Source organism: Bubalus kerabau, chromosome 2, assembly GCF_029407905.1.
Source record: "Bubalus kerabau isolate K-KA32 ecotype Philippines breed swamp buffalo chromosome 2, PCC_UOA_SB_1v2, whole genome shotgun sequence".
NCBI lineage: Eukaryota > Metazoa > Chordata > Mammalia > Artiodactyla > Bovidae > Bubalus > Bubalus kerabau.
Window position 1 is genome coordinate 108807928 of NC_073625.1, and position 17222 is coordinate 108825149.

Here is a 17222-nt window from a genome sequence, read left to right on the forward strand (position 1 = left end):
GACACAGCCAATACGGCACAGTGTAAGATGAAGCAGATGCTAATTTAGGTGTAACATCATGAGTCCCTGGGTCTAATATCTTCATAATCAGGAATGTTGCTGTGGACATAAACAAAATTATATTTGCATGTGCTTGGAACTTCTGCAGGCCAGAACTAGAGATTCAGAGTTTATTAAGTCCAATGATGGACTGAAGGGAGACAGGCTTATACAAATATTAGACAAAATTTTTTTTACAACATCTGTAAGTTCAAATGACTATAGATATGAAAAGATCAGAAGAAGAAGGACTGCCTCATTCCTACACGTGCTCACAACTAGCAGAGGTGACCATGTGTGTGTGTGCCAAATCACTTCAGTCATGTCCAGGTCTGTACAATCCTATGGACAACAGCCTGCCAGGCACCTCTGTCCATGAGATTCTCCAGGCATGAATGCTGGAACAGGTTGCCATGCCTGCCTCCAGGGGATCTGCCCAACCCAGGGATTGATTCCAGATCTCTTATGTCTCCTGCATGGGGAGGCAGGTTCTTCACCACTAGCGCCACCTGGGAAGCCCCATAAACCACAGGAAGCAGGAATGATAGCTGAGAGGCAATTGGCTTGGCGCTGAAAACTGACAGATTGGCCAGATGGGGACTGCCATTCAAATACATGTCATATTTTGATTAGGATTATCTCTTAATATGCTTGATAATATTTAAATTCTGTAACAGAGACAAATCTTTATACTATACTTACATTTGCCATTTCACTTAACAGAAACAGAAGCATTTTATTTTATTTATTGCCCACTAGACATTTTACAGTTTATGGTCAAAGTACCATAATAAGATGTAAATACTGTCTTCCAGATGGGAATACCATATCCACTTACAAAATTTTGCCATTTATTACCTATGATTGCCTTTCTACAAAGTGTTACCACTTTTCTCCCTAGGACACAATTAGAGATCATAGCTTTGTCTTTTTTTCCCCCCTCATGGTCCTTCACAAACTAAATTTTCATTATTTTACTGTTTCAACTTAGTCGTGTCTGTATATTGAACAAGAAATAGCCACCATATTTAGGAAATGAGAACATGAAGAAAAAAAAAAAAAAAGGTACACTGGATCTTTAAGCAACTTCAACTCTTAGTTTCAAGATCAAAGTTAGTCTATTTCTAATCCTACTCTAGGAATTACATTTTATTAACCTTTTTTTTGCAGAAACAAATTCTCTAAAGTTAGCCTGGACTCTTCATTTCACTCAAAGAACACAAGGCTGGGACTTCCCTGGTGGTCCAGTGGTTAAGAATCCACTTTGCATACAGGGGATGCTGGTTTGATCCCTGATCAGGGAACTAAGATACCACATGCTGCAGAGCAACAACAAAAGGTCTCACATGATGCAACGAAGATCCTACGTGCGGCAACTAAGACTTGACACAGCCAAATAAATCAATATAAATAAACACATTTGAAGAAAACAACAAATTGGCACATCCACACCCCCCCCCCCAAAAAAAAAAAAAAAAAAAACACAATGCTAACTGCTTAATTCTCATTTTCCCTTTTACTTTGAAAGCCTACTTCAACCGGTTTGCATCATTCAGGATAGACTAGTTTGTATTGTAGTAAACAATGCCTGCATGATCTCAATGTCTTAAAACAACAAAGGTGATTTCTTTCCTTTTTTTTTTTTTGTGATGAGCCCATTATAGGTTGGCTGTGGCTCGATTCCACTAAGAAGCTTTAAGAACCATTGCCACTTGTGTAGCACAAAGATAAGATGTCATATAATGCAGACACTGATCCTTAAAGTGTCCTTTTGTAAATGACAGCCATTTCACTGACCAGAGAAAGTCACATGTTCAAGTCCTACACAAACAGCCCAGCAAAAGACAATCTTCCTCTTGGGACAAGCAGAGACTATTTGAGAACCAGAATACAATCTACTACTCTGTACCAATCTTACTCATTCAGAAACTCTCAGCTCAGGGCCCACTATCAAATTATCCCATTTTAATTCTCACCAGCACTTCTAATGTACTTCAGAAGGATCTATAGATACTACACACATAAGCATGCATCTGTAATATATTATCTTGCAATATTTTAAAAAACAACTTCATTTTTTGTCACTCTTGTCTTTTTAACTCAACAGTCAACTCTTGAAGCGGGAACTATGTTTCAAATTTCTTCCTTAAACATACAGTTCATAGAACTCAGAGTTGAAAACTGTAGAGGTTTTACTACTCAAGTATTTCATGTTGATTGGCTTCAAAAATAAGTAATTCTATGCATGTGCTGGGTTTTGATCAAGGTAAGTGAATACCAGACCACCTGATCTGCCTCTTGAGAAACCTCTATGCAGGTCAGGAAGCAACAGTTAGAACTGGACATGGAACAACAGACTGGTTCCAAATAGGAAAAGGAGTACGTCAAGGCTGTAAACTGTCACCCTGCTTATTTAACTTATGTGCAGAGTACATCATGAGAAACGATGGGGTGGAAGAAGCACAAGCTGGAATCAAGATAGCTGGGAGAAATATCAATAACCTCAGATATGCAGATGGCACCACCCTTATGGCAGAAAGTGAAGAGGAACTAAAAAGCCTCTTGGTGAAAGTGAAAGTGGAGAGTGAAAAAGTCAGCCTAAAGCTCAACATTCAGAAAATGAAGATCATGGCATCTGGTCCCATCACTTCATGGGAAATAGATGGGAAAACAGTGGAAACAGTGTCAGACTTTATTTTTTTGGGCTCCAAAATCACTGCAGATTGTGACTGCAGCCATGAAATTAAAAGACGCTTACTCCTTGGAAGGAAAGTTATGACCAACCTAGATAGCATATTCAAAAGCAGAGACATTACTTTGCCAACAAAGGTCCATCTAGTCAAGGCTATGGTTATTCCAGTAATCATGTATGGATGTGAGAGGTGGACTGCGAAGAAAGCTGAGTGCAAAAGAATTGATGCTTTTGAACTGTGGTGTTGGAGAAGACTCTTGAGAGTCCCTTGGACTGCAAGGAGATCCAACCAGTCCATTCTAAAAGAGATCAGTCCTGGGTGTTCTTTGGAAGGAATGATGCTAAAGCTGAAACTCCAGTACTTTTGCCACCTCATGTGAAGAGTTGATTCATTGGAAAAGACCCTGATGCTGGGAGGGATTGGGGGCAGGAGGAGAAGGGGACGACAGAGGATGACATGGCTGGATGGCATCACTGACTCGATGGACGTGAGTTTGAGTGAACTCTGGGAGTTGGTGATGGACAGGGAGGCCTGGCATGCTGCAATTTACGGGGTCGCAAAGAGTTGGACATGACTGAATGACTGAACTGAACTGAAGTGAAAACAGTAACTTGCCCTCTGTACATACTTTAAAACTGGGTACTTGTAACACAGCTTACTTTTATAACACACAGGAAAACCATGTTAAATATAATATTATCACAAAACTCACATCAAAGATCAAAAATATGTTTAACATGATGTATAAAAGTAAAGTATTAGGACAAACATAGAAATTTTCTAGACAACATAGGGATTGGAAAAATACAAAGCTACCCAAACAATGCCTGAGAAAATAATGAAGCAGAAAAAACCATAACTAAATAACTTTAATCTACATCTAATAATAATTGGAGAAAAACTGTCCTATGAACATGTACTTCACATTAGATCCAATATTAGATTTACTTAAACACTCGGAGTATTCCTGGGGTTTTCCTGCTTGTAACTATAGGAACATTGGGTATGTACAATTGTATACCAATTACTTTTTAAAAGTGTTTCAGAGATTGATAAAATAATTTGTTTGGCAGTTGCAGTATTCACGGGGGAATACAATGGAACCTGAGATAAACACACTGGCCATGTGTGTTTCAGACAGGATGTGTAATTAGGAAATGAGAACATAAGCAGGCAGATACATAACAATATCAGCATTGTAAGAATCCACTTAATAACAATCTGCTAAATGCATCATATGTATTTAGCTCCTTGAAATCATTTCATTAGTCTGAAAATTAAGCATATGTTGTTCCTGAGTGGAGGAACAAGGGAAAAGGATTTGCTCTGGAGCTTGGTAAAAGCACGCAAAGCTATTTATCTTGAGATTATAGGTCTGGTTTCAACCAAGAAGCTAAAGACAGTTATTGCTACTTTGCGGCCCATACGAAATGAACTATCATTATCAGTTTAGATGCTTGTTTCAGCAGGCTGTCACCATAATGTGGGTTTGGATAACCCTAATGGATATGGGGACAAATGTCTGATTGGAGAGATAATACACTACACTGAAAAGAGCTCTTGGTGAGAACCAGGGGAATCAGGCCTTGTTCCAATTCTGCCTCTAATATTTAAGTAACATGGGTGTCTCCCCTCTGGGAAAGGTGGGCAGGGAGTGAGGGAAGAAATTACTTGACCTCCCAGATACCTTATGGTCCTAAAGTTGGATAGTATCTTGCATAGGTAAGCTCCTTTTGGCTCTTCCCAATGGAAACTTTGTCCCTATCTCCCCCAAATTATGACCCAAATCATATTTGGCCTTGTTCTTGGATTTCAGTTCAGAGATTACTCCTTTCCCCTGTAGATAAAAGGAATAAGATGCTATCGACTCCCTTTTCCCTTTAAATATCCAATCTACAAATTATCCCTTAATCTAGGACAGATTCTTAGGCCTAGTTATAAGGCCTGTCTCCATCTTTGTCTATATATCATGATCTATTACAAAAGCTATAAGAAAATGATCCAAAACAAATTAGTTTAAAATAAAATTATAAATAAATAATGCTAATTTTAATGTAATATTTCTATCATTTTTTTAAAAGGGAATGGAATGTGATGAGTCTTGGGTTCCTATAATGCTGAGTTCCCCTCATCAATCATAGAGACTCATGCTATTAAAAATAGATCAAAACAGCAACCAGGACAGAATTGTGCATCAGTAGCCTAACCACAGGGCTTCCCTGGTGGCTCAGTGGGTAAAGAACCTGCTTGCAACGCAGGAGATATGGGTTCAATTCTTGGGTCAGAAAGGGCACAGCAATCCACTCCAGTATTCTTGCCTGAGAATCCCATGGACAGAGGAGCCTGGTGGGCTGCCGTGCAGAGCGTCACAAAGAGCTGGACATGACTGAAACAGCTGAGCGTGCGCACATGCAACCTAATCACTACCTGCCTGCTGTCCTTCCCTTCACTGCTACGTCTTGCTGTTTCCTTGAAAAGTTTATGTTTCTCTATGAGAAAGAGCAACATGAACTCAGATTACTGAAAAGAAGACACTTCTTCATTTTTTAATTTGAAACTTAGAGATTTGGAGTTTAAGAAAAGTGAGGCTGATTTTAAAGTTTCTGCTCTAAACTGGCATTGTGACACCACACTGGACAGGAATGAGAGGATGGGAACAAACATGTATTCACAGCCTCCTACCCAGAGGGATGGCTCTCTATCTTTATGCACAGGAGCTCTGTTTACTTCTTATCTCCTGTTACATAGAGAAACAAAGCCACAAAGCTCAAGCTGCCTGCCCAAGGTTGCATAGTGATAAAGGTGGGGCCAGATTTGTGCCTCAACAACCTGATACTGGGGCCGATTCTACTAACCACTAAGCTGACTAGTAATGGTCTGTGCAGGGGGGTAGAGGATGCAGCTGATTTTATTTTTATATTTGTTTAGCTTCGAAACTCATGCCTTTATCATTAGGTCAAGCTTCCTTCCAGTAATGAAGCGACTGGGCATGGAATGTCAACAAACATGAGCCAATCTCTCTCTGCAACACAATCTATCCTGTACCTAAGAATGCTGAGAACTGCTGCATCTAAGGTCCCTAGGTATACTCTGAAAGGAAAAATATTTCCACTTAGGAAAACTCCAAACAGCCTAAGTCACTTTCTGGAAGGGATTTGGTATGGACAGATGTCAGGGTGGGCTTCCCATGTGGCTCAGTGGTAAAGAATCTGCTTGCCAATGCAAGAGACTCAGGAGACATGGGTTTGATCTCTGGATGGCAACCTACTCCAGTATTCTTGCCTGGAAAATTCCATGGACACAGGAGCCTGACAGGCTACAGTCTATAGGGTCGCAGAGTCAGAAACGATGAAGCACACACGATGTCAGGGTAGGGGATGTCTCTTATAGCTTTTCCATGGACAGGTTGTGGGATCTTGACTAAGTTACACAACAAAGATTAGTTTCAGATTCTACATCTGTATTAATAATATGAAGACACAAGACCTGATATAGATTACTGGTTTTCACTCTTCCACCAAAGCAATAGAAGCCATTATATAAGTGATATCTCAGACCCAAACCCAACATATACACAAAGGCAAGTGGCTTTCTCTGGGTGACAGAATCCATTACCAGCCCGCATCCAACACAATGCCAGCAAAGTAGCTGGAAACTTCTCAGTATGCAGGAGCAGACACCTGGTTTAGATTCCCTAGCTAGTCTCTGAGCCCCTTCCCAACTTTGACAGCCTCTAAAAGTCTATGATCTCTTTGAGTAGAATCAGGGAATCTACTGTGTGTTAGTGAAACAACTGTTGTCTTCTTTGAAGAGTTCTAATCATAAAACGAACAATTAGTCTCCTCTGAATTTCAGTTGTGATTTAGTTTTAAACACACTACAACATCTAACACTCAAGACAGATTCACTCGTCAGTTCAAAGGAATGAAGAACTGGACTTTGATTCATTACCCCTGTGCCAGGGATTGATTTTGGGGAAGGATATGTGATTATGGGATAGAATGTGAAATGGGAAGCTTTGGGCCAACCCAACCCCGATTCTCTATTTCTGTGTGGTGCAGCGTGAGTGACATGGGGTGTGAGGAGGGTTTCATAAGATGTAAAAAGAACTGATTGATTTATCGATCTAGGGAAGACAGTCTCCTTGACGGAGACATGCTGTCAAACAGTGGCAGGATGCGCTGCTAAAAGCCCTCCAGATTGATTACCCTACCTGGCACCTGATCCCTCGTCACTGTGGCAGGTGAAGAGTGCTGGAAATGTACTCACAGCTGCATTAATAAGATAGGAGGAGAACAAACAAGGAGGTCTAGGTCAGGTGAGGTTCTGACTAAGAAGAGGATTTCCCACTGCTCTGAATTTCCTCAGAAGAGAGCACCTCACATGGTTTGAAATACACAGACAGAAAATGAGACTAAACAGCTAATCCAGCTGAAAATGTTTGTGGCAGCAGTGACACCTCTGGCTTCTGAACTTCTGTGATTTGGTTTCCCCGTCTGTCACCGCTTCTGAAATTTGACAATTCCTGTTTGAATCCTAAGCTACTTAGAAAATGATTTGGAAATGGTGTACTAAGAGATACACCTGGTATAACTGTAAAACACATCTCCTTTTAACGATGCAAGAGGATCTCCCCATGCAAACACTGCCGCGTTCTACCTCCCTGGATCAATAAGAAAACTTTAAAGGCACACACACATGCGCATACTACGAAATTTATCTTTATCTTAGACTCCTTTTGTAGGCAAGTCAGAGGCAAAGATTAAACACCATCTGATAATCAGGGAAGGACAAAAAATAATGGGGGGAAAGTCAATTGTAATGGGGTTGAAAGAAGGTACTGATGTTATGATTTCTCAGAAAATCAGTCTAATCTGTGACAGTAGAGTCACACCATTTAGAAAGGGGACAGTCCAAAGTCTTGAAGTGATAGGAGAGAAATTACCCAGCTCTGAACCCTGAAAGAAAATTGAATGTTTGGACATAATGTTTGTGTGCTCAAAAGGATAAGAAGTAGCTACAGATGGGAAGCATTAAAAAATGTTATTGCAGGGTTTTCAGCACTAAAATTTAAATTGTAAAATTACAGGAATTGTGATCTGAGAATCTGAGGATTCTCACTTACTTCATTTTATCTGTGAGAAAACCCAGGCACAGCGGGGTTAGTGAATTTGATGTTAGTGGGGCAGGGGCTGGGATTTGAACCCATTTCCTGACTTCTAAGTCCAGTGATCTTTCCTCTATATCATGACTGTATAATTCACCTCTTCTTTTACCCAGATTTTCCAACATCTTTTAAAAGTGCTTAAGTCTCCCTTCATTAATTATAACAACAGCAATTGCAACAACAACAAAAAAACACAAATTAAAAAATATTCTCCAGCGGCCACACTATCACCAATTTTTCTTCTTTTACTTTTAGAATCTACTAACAGAATTGTTGGAGAAGGCAATGGCACCCCACTCCAGTACTCTTGCCTGGAAAATCCCATGGACGGAGGAGCCTGGTAGGCTGCAGTCCATGGGGTCGCTAGGAGTCAGACACGACTGAGCGACTTCACTTTCACTTTTCACTCTCATGCATTGGAGAAGGAAATGGCAACCCACTCCAGTGTTCTTGCCTGGAGAATCCCAGGGACGGGGGAGCCTGGTGGGCTGCTGTCTCTGGGGTCACACAGAGTCGGACACGACTGAAGCGACTTAGCAGCAGCAGCAGCAGCAGTGGCAACACAATTATGTCTCTAGGAAAGCCTAACTAAAATAGGCATCTGCCCTTGCCTGGAAGATGATGACCTAACACATGGGCATTCACCATCATTCTAGAAAATGTGCCCTAACTTTTGATGTAGAATTGGAGGTCTTTGAAAGAGGGAAGGCCATTAGGGTAAAGCTAATTCAATAGTTCCATGGTAGTAAAGAAAGCAGAACCCTCTACCAACCAAAACAGAGGGACAGAGATGACTGAATTACTGAGTTGACCAAAAAGATGGTTCAGGTTTTCCTGTGACAGCATATGGAAAAATCTGAATGAACTTTTGGGCCAACCCAACAGATCTCTGAAGATAAGAATTTCGATGGAGCAAAAGTTATTCTAGACAACTTCACAGCCAACTGAACATTCCTTTCACACAAGGATTGAAATAAAAAACAAAACAACAACAAAAAACCAAATGACCTGTGAAGTTGGACAGGAAAAATACATTGCATCATTGCTTTCAGTAAATGCTGACTGAATTTAGCTTTCTTTCAATTATAACAAAGTATGGTAAGGCTTCTCTAGTGGTTCATTGGTAAAGAATCTGCCTGCCAATGCAGGAGACATGGGTTCCATCCCTGAGTAGGGAAGATACCCTGGAGAAGGGAATGGCAACTCAATACAGCATTCTTGCCTGGGAAACCCCACAGAGAAAGGAGCCTGCTGATCTATAATAGTCCATGGGGTCACAAAGAGTCAGTCACAACTGTGCGACTAAACAACAATAAACTACAGTAGTATTTAAGATACCCATGATGTTGCTTTTAACAGAATGACAGATCTTTTCATGTTATATTACTTCAGATGCTGCAAATTTTCAAAATGTAATTTACATTTTCCCTTATTTCAAAGTTAAATTGTAATTTAACTCACTTCTAGAGCTTGTTATTTAGTATATTAATAAAAGAAAATTTACACAATTTTATATTGATTTTTTAAATATTTATTTTGAATTACTAACATTATTATTTTTAAACCACTTTATTGAAGTATGATTGAAAAAAAGCCATGCCTCTTAATGTATACAATTTGATAAGTTTGGAGATAACTTCCCTGGTGGCTCAGATGGTAAAGAATTTGCCTGCAATGTAGAAGACCCGGGTTCGATCCTTGGGTCGGGAAGGTCTCCTGGAGAAGAGAATGGCTAATCACTCCAGTGTTCTTGCCTAGAGAATTCCATGGACAGAGGAGCCTGGCAGGGTCCCTCGGGTCTCAAAGAGTTAGACACCACTGAGCAACTACAACTTTATACACCCTTGAAACCATCACCATGATCTATGCCGTAAATATACCCAACACTTCCACAAGTTTCCTATCATTCTATTTATTTAGTTGCTTTGTAACAAGGACACTCAATAAAAGATCTATCCTCTTAGTACAATTTTGAGTATATAATGGAGTATTATTAATTATAGGCTTTTTGCTGTACATTAGGTCTACGATTCATTCATCCTGTGTAACTGATATTTTGTGCCCTTTGACTAACATCTACCTGTTACCCCTCACCCTACGCCAAGTTCCTGGCAACTACCATTTTACTCCATGCTCTTATTTAGATTCATAATATAAGTGGAATCATTTAGTATTTAGCACTCTAATATTCTTATTTGACTTAGCTTCAGATATATCCATATTGTAACAAAGAGTAAGATTTCTTTTTCTTCGGGTTGAATAATATTCCATTGTACGTATATATCATATTTTTTTTCTTATTCATCCATCAATGACATGCAGGTTACTTCTATGCCTTGGCCATTATGAATAATGTTTCAGTAAACATGGGAGTGTAGATACCTCTTTGATATCGTGATACCAATTTTTTTTACTACATATTCAGAAGTGGGATGCCTGGATCACTTGTAGTTTTAACTTTTTAAGGAAACTCCATATTGTTTTCTTTTTTTTTTTTTTAGGCAACTATTGCTGAAGCTTTATTTCACTAATATTTGGTCTTACATTTCTGTTCAGTTCTGGTTAATAATATGATTTAAGGAAGAGATCAGTATTCATTGTGGTTAACTCACAGCCATTCTGAAAAATCATGAAAAAGCGTTTGCTCTGGGTGAAATTGAAATCTCATTTCTTTCCTGTCTGCTCCTTGTTGTTTCTTTTCTTTTTTTTTTTTTTAAATTTTATTTTATTTTTAAACTTTACATAATTGTATTAGTTTTGCCAAATATCAAAATGAATCCGCCACAGGTATACATGTGTTCCCCACCCTGAACCCTCCTCCCTCCTCCCTCCCTATACCATCCCTCTGGGTCGTCCCAGTGCACTAGCCCCGAGCATCCAGTATCGTGCATCGAACCTGGACTGGCAACTCGTTTCATACATGATATTTTACATGTTTCAATGCCATTCTCCCAAATCTTCCCACCCTCTCCCTCTCCCACAGAGTCCATAAGACTGTTCTATACATCAGTGTCTCTTTTGCTGTCTCGTACACAGGGTTATTGTTACCATCTTTCTAAATTCCATATATATGCGTTAGTATACTGTATTGGTGTTTTTCTTTCTGGCTTACTTCACTATGTATAATAGGCTCCAGTTTCTGTAGTGGCCATACCAATTTACATTCCTATCAACACTGTAAGGATTCTCTTTTAGTCACATCCTCACCAACACTTACCTTGTGTTTGTGTATATGTGAGTGCATACATTGTTCAAAAATAATCATTTTAACAGGTGTGAGGTGACATCTCTTCGTGGTTTTGAATGCATTTCTTGGTAATTAGTGATGTTGAACACTTCTCATATACCTGTTGGTCATCTGTATGTCTTTCCAGAAATCTCTATTCAGCTCTTTTGCTCACTTTTTAATCAGGTTACCTTTCTGGGTGGAAGAGACTATTGAGTTACAGGAGTTGCTCGTATGTTAATATTTTGGATACTGACCTTTGTTAGATATTAGTTCAGTTCGGTTCAGTTACGCAGTTGTGTCTGACTCTTTGCAACCCCCTGAATCACAGTACGCCAGGCCTCCCTATCCATCACCAACTCCCAGAGTCCACCCAAACCCATGTCCATCGAGTCGGTGATGCCATCCAACCGTCTCATCCTCTGTCATCCCCTTCTCCTCCTGCCCTCAATCTTTCTCAGAATCAGGGTCTTTTCAAATGAGTCAGCTCTTTGCGTCAGGTGACTAAAGTATCGGAGTTTCAGCTTCAATATCAGTCCTTCCAAAGAACACCCAGGACTGATCTCCTTCAGGATGGACTGGTTGGGTCTCCTTGCAGTCCAAGGGACTCTCAAGAGTTTTCTCCAACACCACAGTTCAAAAGCATCAATTCTTCAGTGCTCAGCTTTCTTTATAGTCCAAATCTCACCTCCATACATGACTACTGGAAAAACTATAGTCTTAACTAGATGGACCTTTGCTGACAAAGTAATGTCTCTGCTTTTGAATATGCTATCTAGGTTGGTCATAACTTTCCTTCCAAGAAGTAGCATCTTTTAATTTCATGGCTGCAATCACCATCTGCAGTGATTTTGGAGCCCAGAAAAATAAAGTCAGCCACTGTTTCCCCGTCTGTTTCTCATGAAGTGATGGGACCAGATGCCATGATCTTAGTTTTCTGAATGTTGAGCTTTAAACCAGCTTTTTCACTCTCCTCTTTCACTTTCATCAAGAGGCTCTTTAGTTCTTCTTCACTTTCTGCTATAAGGGTAGTGTCATCTGCATATCTGAGGTTATTGCTATTTCTCCGGGGAATCTTGATTCCAGCTTGTGCTTCCTCCAGCCCAGCGTTTCTCATGATGTACTCTGCATATAAGTTAAATAAGCAGGGTGACAATATATAGCCTTGACGTACTCCTTTTCCTATTTGGAACCAGTCTGTTGTTCCATGTCCAGTTCTAACTGTTGCTTCCTGACCACCATACAGATATATAGATTGGAAATATTTTCTCCCATTCCACTGGTCATCTTTTTATTTTGTTGATTGTTTCATTTGCTGTGTAGAAGTTTTTCAGTTTGATGTCATTCCATTTGTCTATTTTTTTTCTCTTTTCATCTGTGCTTTTGGTGTCATATCCAAGAAATCACTGCCATTTGTCAAGAAGCTTTTTTCATTATGTTTTCTTCTAGGAGTTTTATGGTTTCTGCTTTTATATTTAAGTCTTTAATCCATTTGAAGCTGATTTTTGTGTAGTGAAATGAATCTAATTTCCCTCTTTGCATCTTTACACTGTCCTTATCTGAGCAACCACTAACCTGTTCTTTATTTTTTATAATTTTATCACTTCAAGAATGAAATGTAAGTGGAATAGTATAATGTAATATTTGGGGATTGACTTTTTTCTCAGTATAATTGTTTGGATATTCACTCAGGTTGTTGCAAGATGAGTAGCATTCATTTGTATGTATAGACCACAGTCTGCTTTGTCCATTCACTCATTGAAAGACACGTGGCTTGGTCACAGTGTGGAGATATTTCAAAGAAAGCTGCTTCGAGCATTCGTGTCCAGGTTTTTGTGTGAGCATAATTTTCATTTTCCTGGGACAAATGCCTAAGAGTACATTTACTGGGTCATGGTAGATTCGTGTTTAGTTTAGGGTTTTTTTGTTTGTTTGTTTAAGTACTCAAAGGTTTTAAAAGATGTAGAGAATTTTGCGTTACCACCAGCAATGCATGAGTCATCAATTGCTTTGCATTCTCATCATCATTGGGTACTCAATTTTTAAAAACTTTTTTTAGCCATTCTTATAGATCTTGCCTGGAGAATCCCAGGGACGGGGAAGCCTGGTGGGCTGCCGTCTATGGGGTCGCACAGAGTCGGACACGACTGAAGCGACTTAGCAGCAGCAGCAGCAATGTACTGTTCCAGAGAAGGCAATGGCAACCCACTCCAGTTACTCTTGCCTGGAAAAATCCCATGGACAGAGGAGCCTGGTGGGCTGCAGTCCATGGGGTCACTACGAGTCGGACACGACTGAGTGACTTCACTTTCACTTTCATGCATTGGAGAAGGAAATGGCAACCCACTCCAGTGTTCTTGCCTGGAGAATCCCAGAGATGGGGAGCCTGGTGGGCTGCAGTCCATGGGGTCACTAAGAGTCGGACACGACTAAGCGACTTCACTTTCACTTTTCACTTTCATGCATTGGAGAAGGAAATGGCAACCCACTCCAGTGTTCTTGCCTGGAAAATCCCAGAGATGGGGAGCCTGGTGGGCTGCAGTCCATGGGGTCGCTAAGAGTCGGACACGACTAAGCGACTTCACTTTCACTTTTCACTTTCATGCATTGGAGAAGGAAATGGCAATCCACTCCAGTGTTCTTGCCTGGAGAATCCCAGGGACGGGGGAGCCTGTTGGGCTGCCGTCTGTGGGGTCGCACAGAGTTGGACACGACTAAAGCGACTTAGCAGCAGCAGCAGCAGCAGCATAGGTATGTAATGCTATTTCATTGTGGTTTTGATTTTCATCTCCCTACTGACTACGATCATGCCATCCGGTCCCATCACTTCATGGCAAATAGATGGGGAAACAGTGGAAACAGTGTCAGACTTTATTTTTCTGGGCTCCCAAATCACTGCAGATGGTGACTGCAGCCATGAAATTAAAAGACGCTTACTCCTTGGAAGGAAGGTTATGACCAACCTAGATAGCATATTCAAAAGCAGAGACATTACTTTGCCAACAAAGGTTCATCTAGTCAAGGCTATGGTTTTTCCTGTGGTCATGTATGGGTGTGAGAGTTGGACTGTGAAGAAAGCTGAGCGCCAAAGAATTGATGCTTTTGAACTGTGGTGTTGGAGAAGACTCTTGAGAGTCCCTTGAACTGCAAGGAGATCCAACCAGTCCATTCTGAAGGAGATCAGCCCTGGGTGTTCTTTGGAAGGAATGATGTTGAAGCTGAAACTCCAGTACTTTGGCCACCTCATGCGAAGAGTTGACTCATTGGAAAAGACTCTGATGCTGGGAGGGATTGGGGGCAGGAGGAGAAGGGGATGACAGAGGATGAGATGGCTGGGTGGCATCACTGACTCGATGGACGTGAGTCTGAGTGAACTCCGGGAGTTGGTGATGGACAGGGAGGCCTGGCATGCTGCGATTCATGGGGTCGCAAAGAGTCGGACAGGACTGAGTGACTGATCTGATCTGACTGACTACTGATACTGAACATCTTTTCATGTGCTTATTTTCCATCTGTGTATCTTCAGTAAAATGCCTGCTCATGGTCTTTTGACTAGTGTCTAGCTATAACTGTTTGGCTTTTAACTTATAAAATTTAGGAGTTCTTTATGTACTCTGTATCACAGTTCTTAATAGAATATTTGGTTTGAGATTTTTCTATTAGTCTGTATCACATCTCTTCATCTTTCTTACTAGGGTCATTTGCAGAGGAAACAAAATAATTTTGATGGATTCCAATTTACCAATTTTTATTGTTTGTGCTTTATTTATTGTTTGTATCAAGCACAAAATTATTTGCTGAGCCCCAAATTCTGCAGATTTTCTAAAGGTTTTTTTGGTTTGTTTTTCTCTAAAAGTTTTATAATTTTTGCTTAATAATTAAGTCCATGGCTATTTTTTGTTAACGTCTATATATGGTGTGAAACTTAGATTGAGACTCTTTTTCTTTTCTAGAGCATATTTGTGTGCATATGTTGCTGGGTTAGTTATTCTACTCCATTGCTTTATGAGTCTGCCCCTCTGCCAATAGCATCAGTCTTAATCAATGTAGCTATATAATAAATCATAAAAACAGGCAGGCTGGTTTCTCCTATTCATTTTTATTTTTCAAATTTTTTTTTAGCTTTTCTAGTTTTTGAGTATAAATTTTAGAATAATCTTATCTATAGTTATAAAAATCTTTGTGGGATTTTAATAAGAATTGTATTAAATCTGCTTATCACTTTGGGGGAATTGACATATGTAGTATATTGAGTTTTGTAATTCATGAAGATAGTATGTCTATTTATTTGTTGTTGCTCAGTGACTAAATCATGTTCGACTCTTATTTACATATTCTTTAATTTCTTTTTTCACAGTTTTGTAGTTTTCACCATACAAATTCTGAATATTTTTGGTTAGATCTACATCTAAGAATTTTATTTTTGATTAAGAGCAAATAACACTGCATTTTTAAATTTTAGAGTCCACATGAACACTACTAGTATTAGAACATATATAGTTTATTGACTTTTTAAAATATTTACCTTATGTCATATGTCCTTTCTTAACTTATTAATTATAGGAGCTTTCCTATTGGACCCTTGTGATTTTCCACCTACAAAATTTTGCTATCTCCCAGTCTTATTTCTCCTTCCTGATCTCTCTGCTTTTTATTTCCCTTTCTCACTATTTCATTGGTTAGAGCTTCCAGTATTATGTTGAATAAGGTTGGTAAGAACAGATACAGTTGCTTGTTGACAATATTAGGGGAAAATTATTCCATCTTACATCATTAAGTATAATGCTAGCTGTAGGGTTTTAGTAGATGTTCTTTATCAACTTGAGGAAGTTTACCTCTATTTCTAATTATCTGAGAGTTCTTATCATGAATGGGTATTATCCTGCCAAATGATCTTTCTGCATCAAATAATTAGATCACATGATTTTTCTTTTTTAGCTTGTTTAGCTTGTTAATAGGATGGATTATATTGATTAATTTTCAAATATTGAACCAATATTCTATTCCTGGAATAAACTCCAGTTGATCATGGTATAATACTCTTTTCATAAACTGCTGAATTCCATCAGTAATATTTTCCTAAGTAATTTTGCATCTATATTCATAAGGGCTTTTATTTTTATTTTTGTAGAATAAAAAACTTTGGTTTATTTTTTGTTTGGACTTGGTATATGGAAAATGTGTTATAAAACTAATCAGTATATCTTCTTTCCTCTTCTGTTTTCCAGAAGAAATTTTGTAGTATCAGTGCTAATTTTTCCCAAAATGGTTTGAAGAATTATCTCATGATCTTATCCTAGAGATTTATATGAGAGTTTTTAAACTACAAATTAAAATTTAATAGTCATAGGATTACCAAAGTTTCTATTCCATATTGGGTAAATTGCAGTAGTTTGTGCTTTTAGAGAAATTGGTCCATTTCATCTAAGCTGTCAAATTGATGTTTGTAGAGTTGTTCATAATATTCGCTTACCATCCTTTCAAGTCTACAGCATTTGAAGTGATATGCTTTACTTCACTTCTGATATTGGTAATTTGTTTCTTCTCTCTGTTACTCCTTTGGAGAGGGGCTGGTCAGTTTTACAAATATTTGTGAAAGAACAAGCTTTTTAGTTTATAATTTTTAATTTTTTTTTCTGCATTCAATTTCATTGTTTTCTGTTCTTCATTATTTCCTTCTGTTTCTTTTAGGTTTATTTTGCTCTGCATTTTCTAGGGTCTTCAAGTAAGAGCTTAGATGATTGCTTTGAGATTTCTCCCTTTTCTAAAGAGCTATAAATTTTATTCTCATCACTCGTCTTAACCATGCTTCCATTTTTTTAGTATGCTGCCGACTCATTTCCAATCAGTTCAGTGCACTTAAAAATTTCTCTTGGGACTTCATTTTGGACCCACAGATTGTTTAAGCATGCTGCTCAGTTTCCAACTGCTTAGAGTTTTTCATGTGATCTTGCTGTTACTCATTTCTTCTCTTTTTTCCTTTTTTCCTCTCTAATCTGAACCTGCTGTGGTCAGTGAACATTCTTCACATACTTTCAATCCTGTTAAATTTCTTGGTTTGTTTTATGCCTCAAGGAATTTACCACAATGCTGATCT